Source organism: Lathyrus oleraceus, chromosome 3 (assembly GCF_024323335.1).
Source record: "Lathyrus oleraceus cultivar Zhongwan6 chromosome 3, CAAS_Psat_ZW6_1.0, whole genome shotgun sequence".
NCBI lineage: Eukaryota > Viridiplantae > Streptophyta > Magnoliopsida > Fabales > Fabaceae > Lathyrus > Lathyrus oleraceus.
Genome location: NC_066581.1, coordinates 56,274,500 through 56,281,369, shown reverse-complemented (window position 1 = coordinate 56,281,369; position 6,870 = coordinate 56,274,500). Strand labels below are relative to the sequence as shown.

Sequence of the window (6,870 nt, the reverse complement as noted above, 5' to 3'; positions counted from 1 at the left end):
CGAAGTGCCCGACCTCAAAAATCTTCTTCCTTCGCCAATACCCGAGATGGCAGAACCAGCTCGTGCTCTTCGAGATTACGCCGCTCCATCGCAAGATGAGCCGCATTCGAGTACACTCCACCCGCAATCGAAGCAAACAACTTCGAACTTAAACCTTCTCTGTTGCAGGCAGTGCAACAGAATCAATTCTCTGGAAATCCTACCGAGGATCGAAACCTTCATTTATCCGTATTTGTCCAATACGCTGGTACTGTTAAAGCTAATGGTGTCACTTCAGAGGAAATTCGACTTCGCCTTTTTCCTTTCTCGTTAAGAGATAAAGCTAGAAGATGGCTTCAGTCTCTTCCTTCCAACTCAGTTACCACATGGAACGAGTTGAAGAAAGTCTTCCTTGCCCGATATTTTCCTCCAAGCAAAACAGCTATGTTGAGAGCCCAGATAAATGGATTTAAACAGAAAGATAACGAATCTCTTTTCGAAGCATGGGAAAGATACAAAGACATGATGAGACTTTGTCCACACCATGGTTTAGAGGACTGGTTAGTGATTCATACCTTCTATAATGGTCTCTTGTACAACACAAGGTTAACAATAGACGCTGCAGCAGGTGGTGCACTTATGGATAAACCTTATGTCGATGCTTATCAACTTATCGAAAGCATGGCTCAAAATCATTATCAATGGGGAAGCGACCGAGCAATGGTAGAGAAACCTCAAACGAAAAGTGGCATGTACGAGATAAGTAGCCTTGATCATGTTAATGCAAAAGTGGAAGCCCTGGCCCAGAAAATTGAAAGTTTGAATGTATCACCTCCAACCACCGTGGTTGCCGCAACTCAGAATTGCGAAGTCTGTGGAATCCAAGGTCACACTTCTGCTGATTGTCAACTCCTAACCGGAATCCAAGCAGAACAAGTTAATTATGCTCAAGGAAATCCCTACTCGCACACCTATAACTCAAACTGGAAGAATTATCCTAATTTTTCATATAAGAGTAATAATGCTTTATACGCACCAGGACAAGCTCCAAATCAAGCCCCAACTATACCTCCTGGATATCAAAAGCCGACCCCTTGTACACCTAACAATAATGTTCCTAGGAAATCCAACTTGGAAATAATGATGGAGAACTTCATAGCTTCTCAACAGCAAACCAATAAAGATTTCTTAAACCAGAATATACAAACTAGCGAACAAATCAAACAACTAGCAAGTAAAGTAGATGCCTTGGCTACCCATAACAAAATGCTGGAAACACAAATATCACAAGTAGCTCAACAACAAACGCCTACTGCTGCCCCAACTGGTGCATTTCCTGGACAGCCCCAAACTAACCCGAAAAGCCACGCTCATGCAATCATACTAAGAAGTGGAACGGAAGTGGAAGGACCAGTAGATCCAAGAAATGAAAACCAAAACTCTAAGAAGTCAATTGAGGAAGAAAGTACACCTAAGGAAAAGGAAGAGAGTAATAAGATAACCGTAGAAAAGAAAGAACCTTATGTACCTCCACCACCTTATAAACCACCTATCCCTTACCCTCAAAGGCTTATTAAAACCAAAGATGCGGGCCAATTTAAAAAATTTGTTGACCTACTGAAACAGTTAAACGTCACAATTCCATTTACAGAAGCTATTACGCAGATGCCCTCATATGCCAAGTTCTTAAAAGAAATTCTTTCTATTAAAGGAAACTTGAAGATAGCGAAACTGTTACACTCACTGCTGAATGTAGCGCTATAATCCAGAATATGCCTCCTAAACTTAAAGATCCAGGTAGTTTCTCTATACCCTGTCACATAGGAAAATTTGTCATAGATAAAGCCTTATGCGATTTAGGAGCCGGTATTAGTGTTATGCCTTTATCCATATGCAAGAAACTTGAAATGGGAGAATTAAGACCAACTAAAATGTCTGTGCAACTAGCAGATCGTTCTGTTAGATATCCTGTAGGAATTCTTGAAAACGTTCCCGTGCGCATAGGTCAATTCTACATCCCAACCGATTTTATAATTATGGACATTAGAGAAGATGAAGTTACACCCATTATATTGGGAAGACCATTCTTAGCAACTGCCGGTGCGATCATAGATGTAAAACGAGGACGACTCACTTTCGAAGTAGGAGAAGAGAAAATTGAGTTCATTCTTTCCCAATTTTTGAAAGCACCTGCAATAGAAGATACATGTTACTTCATGGATATCATCGATGAATGCATACAAGAAACAGAGTTAGAAAAGGACAAATCGTCTGACTATCTTGTAGAAGATAAACTCAACCAATGTTTAGCAATAACACCGGATCCTACGCAATGCCTTAAGAAACCAACCCTAGACCTGAAAACACTTCCCAAAAATCTGAGATATGAATTCCTAGACTTAGAACTTGAACGACCAGTGATAGTCAATGCAGACCTAGGAAAACTCGAAACCGAAAAACTCCTGCATATCTTAAGAAAATATCCAACCGCACTAGGATACAACATCACTGACCTTAAAGGAATAAGTCCTTCTATTTGTATGCACCGCATCATGCTAGAAGAAGACTGTAAAACTTCTAGGGAACATCAGAGGAGACTGAACCCGATCCTGAGTGAGGTAGTGAAGAAGGAAGCAACCAAGTTATTAGAGGCAGGTATCATATATCCTATATCTGATAGCAAATGGGTTAGTCCTGTACACGTAGTACCGAAGAAAGGAGGTATAACAGTTATTGAAAATGAAAAAGGGGAAACTATAACCAAACGAATCGAATCGGGATGGAGAATGTGCATTGACTATAGGAAACTAAACAAAGCAACCCGAACAGATCATTTCCCTTTACCATTCATTGACCAGATGTTAGAACGATTAGCAAAACATTCTCATTTCTGCTATCTAGACGGTTACTCAGGCTTCTTTCAAATACCAATTCATCCTGATGACCAAGAAAAGACAACATTCACGTGTCCTTTCGGCACTTTCGCTTATAGACGAATGCCATTTGGCTTGTGCAATGCTCCCGCAACCTTCCAAAGGTGCATGATGGAAATATTCGCCGATTTTCTCAAAAATATCATGGAAGTATTTATGGATGACTTTTCCATATGCGGGCAAAGCTTTGAAGAATGTCTTGAAAACCTAGAAAAAGTTCTAGAACGATGTGTAAAAGTAAACCTAGTACTTAATTGGAAAAAATGTCACTTTATGGTACAAGAAGGAATTGTTTTAGGACATATCATCTCAAATAGAGGAATTGAAGTAGACAAAGCCAAAATAGAGGTAATCGAAAACCTTCAACCTCCGAAAACTGTAAGAGAAGTACGAAGCTTCTTAGGACATGCCAGTTTTTACCGACGATTCATTAAAGACTTCTCTAAAATAACTAAACCTTTGACCGGATTATTGATGAAAGATGCTGAATTCATCTTCGACAACAAATGTTTAGAAGCATTACAAACGCTTAAACAAGCATTGATCTTTGCGCCCATAATGCAGACACCAGATTGGAATGAACCATTCGAAATAATGTGTGATGCCAGTGATTACGCCGTGGGCGCTGTTTTAGGACAACGAAAGGATAAAAAGCTTTACGTCATATATTACGCAAGTAGAACTCTAGACGAAGCACAAATGAATTACGCCACAACCGAGAAAGAACTATTAGCAGTAGTGTTTGCACTAGATAAATTTCGTTCTTACTTGGTCAGAGCCAAAATAATCATTTACACCGACCACGCTGCTATCAAGTACCTCTTAACAAAAAAGGATGCTAAACCTAGACTCCTAAGGTGGATCCTGTTGCTACAAGAGTTCGATTTGGAAATCAAAGATAAAAAAGGAACTGAAAATGTAGTAGCAGATCACCTCTCTAGACTTGAAAACCTGGAACCGGAAACAACATCGATCAACGATGATTTCTCGTACGATAAACTTATAGCTACTTTGGAAGAAAATAAAGCTGATAAATAGGTAGAAACCACCTTAGCTATATGTGTTTCACCATGGTACGCTGATCTCGTCAATTATTTAGCTGCCGGAATAGTTCCACCTACTTTATCCTACCAACAAAAGAAACGATTCTTCTATGACATAAAACACTATTACTGGGATGACCCTTTACTTTTCAAAAGAGGCCCCGACGGTATTTTCCATCGGTGTATACCTGAAGAAGAGGTAGAAAATATAATCCAACACTGTCACTCCGCTCCTTATGGTGGACATGCAAGTACATCCAAGACCTGCTCCAAAATCTTACAAGCCGGTCTTTATTGGCCAAATATATGGAAGGATGTGCATGCGGCTATCAAGAAATGTGATAGATGTCAACACACAGGAAACATATCTAGATGTGACGAGATGCCACAAAAGGGCATTTTGGAAGTAGAGATTTTCGACGTGTGGGGAATAGACTTCATGGGACCTTTTCCGTCTTCTTTCGGTAACAAGTACATACTCGTAGCGGTTGACTACGTATCAAAATGGATTGAAGCTATAGCTTCTCCAACGAACGACACACGAGTAGTAACTAGACTCTTTAAGAATATAATATTTCCAAGATTTGGTGTCCTGAGAATAGTAGTCAGTGATGTGGATCGCATTTCATATCCAAGGTACTCGAAAAACTACTGTTTAAGTATGGCGTAAGGCATAGAGTAACGACACCTTACCACCCTCAAACCAGTGGGCAAGTGGAAGTGTCCAACAGAGAAATCAAACGAATATTAGAAAAAACAGTCACCACCTCAAGGAAAGACTGGTCATTGAAATTACCAGAAGCTTTATGGGCGTATCGAACTGCTTACAAAACTCCCATAGGGACAACCCCATTTAAGCTTATTTATGGAAAATCTTGCCACCTACCGGTAGAATTGGAACATATGTCCTACTGGGCTATTAAAAATCTAAATTTAAACTATAAGGCCGCCGGTGAAAAGCGAATCCTTGATATAAACGAATTAGAGGAACTCAGACGAGACGCTTACGAGAATGCCAGAATCTACAAAGAAAGAACAAAACAATGGCATGACAAGCGCATATCAAGGAAAATCTTTGAACAAGGCGATACAGTCCTGTTATTCAACTCTAGGCTAAAGTTATTCCCGGGAAAACTACGATCTAGATGGTCAGGTCCTTTTCAAATTACTAATGTTTTCCCCAGTGGAGTGGTGGAAATTAAAGGAAAAGCCATTGAACCGTTTATCGTAAACGGGCAGCGTCTAAAACATTATCACCATACAGAAAACATTGAAGATTCACAAGTCCTGCACTTAGACGTAGTGCCCCCAAATTTTATAGATTATATTTGATAGTTTATTGTCGAGCTTGCGACATTAAACAAAGCACTTAGTGGGAGACAACCCGCAAATATTTATATTTTCATTTCTTACTTAATTATTCTTTTAAATTTTATTTAGTATTCATTCTTAATCTATTTTAATTTTTCTTCTTCTATTCTTTCGGCATTTGGCCAAATCCTGACTAAAACTCTTGTTTTTCCTTTCTCTAGCTAACACTAACCTGATGGGACAAATTGATCGTATGGGTATCAAATTCAGAGGGAAAGCTCAGAAACAAAAGTTTGAGGAACTAGCAGAGAGAGAGATGCTACCTAGTTTGTACGCAGATGACTGGGCAATGACTGCCCTTGGACTAAGAGAGAGTGTCTTGTATTTGCTGAGTCAAATAGGGTGGGAAACCACTCCTATCCGTAGACAATTCGTCACTTATCGAAGACTGACTCTAGAATTCCTTAGTTCTCTGGTCTATCTACCCAGCCATGGAAAAGGAATAAGCAGAGGTTTCATTCAGTTCAGAATGTTCAACATGGAGTATCAATTTAACATCCAAGACTTTACCAACCTTTTAGGTTTCCCTACCTCCCTTGATACATTCACAGTGAGCCAAGAAGAACTTTTTGAATACAGAGAACTTGAACACTTTTGGGGAAGCTTGACTGGAAATGACGATCCCGAGGAACATGAGTTTCTTTCTGGAAACATACATAACCCGACCTTTCTTTATTTCCATAAGATCCTGAACCACACCTTAGTTGGGAAGAAGTCAAACAGTACCTTAGTTTCACGTGATGGACTCTTCATCATATTTTGTGCTTCCCAGAACCGTCCAGTAAACGGTGCCACTTTTATGTTGGCAAATTTTGACCACCTTATCCAAGATGAACGAGCACCAATTCAAATAGGCGGCTTGATAACCATGATTGGTAATGCTATCGGATTACATCAACCTATGCTTGACTTAAGCCCTTTCTGTGGCATTGCGACCATGAGTATACCCTTCCTCTTCAACACTATGTTTATAGCAAACCTAGGGTCTGAAGAGTTTGAGCTTATAATTAACAACCAAGTTCTTTACCTATTCACCTTGCCTAGTCCAAGGACTAGTGTTCATAACCGCAATAACTGGCTCTACAATCTGAACGCAACACCCTCTCCTGCTAGATCTACTGAATCCATCCAGGACTATGAGATTTGTGACGACCAGATCCCTTATGCTGAATCTGACCCTCAGACACCATCTGGCTATTATGATATTGATCCTCCTCCTCAACCTGTCCCGACCGAAGAATCGGCAATACCCGATCTTAGACATCATGTGCCCGGAGCTAATTATAACACCACCATTCAAGCTTTGATGTCAGAACAGGACGCCCTCAGAGAAGAGTTAGCTAACATGGGACAAGAATTTCTGGGATACATGAACAATATGACAAATTAGTTCCACGAGTTGCTAAACCGTGTTAACTCCTTTGCTCCTCCGGCCAGAGATCATGCAGATGGATAGAAGTTATTTTTCTTAGTTACTTAGTTTTAGTTTAGGTTATTCATTAATTTTGTTTCAAATTATTTTAGTATTTGTTTTTCTTTCGCAT

The 6,870-nt window shown here is 39.8% G+C and overlaps 1 non-coding gene across 1 annotated transcript; it reads right to left on the bottom strand.

Moving 5' to 3' along the window:
• Positions 1-423: 423 nt before the first annotated feature.
• Positions 424-530, bottom strand: LOC127133047 (small nucleolar RNA R71). The gene has a single exon (XR_007807043.1). It is a non-coding gene; the product is annotated as a small nucleolar RNA R71 (small nucleolar RNA).
• Positions 531-6,870: the final 6,340 nt, after the last annotated feature.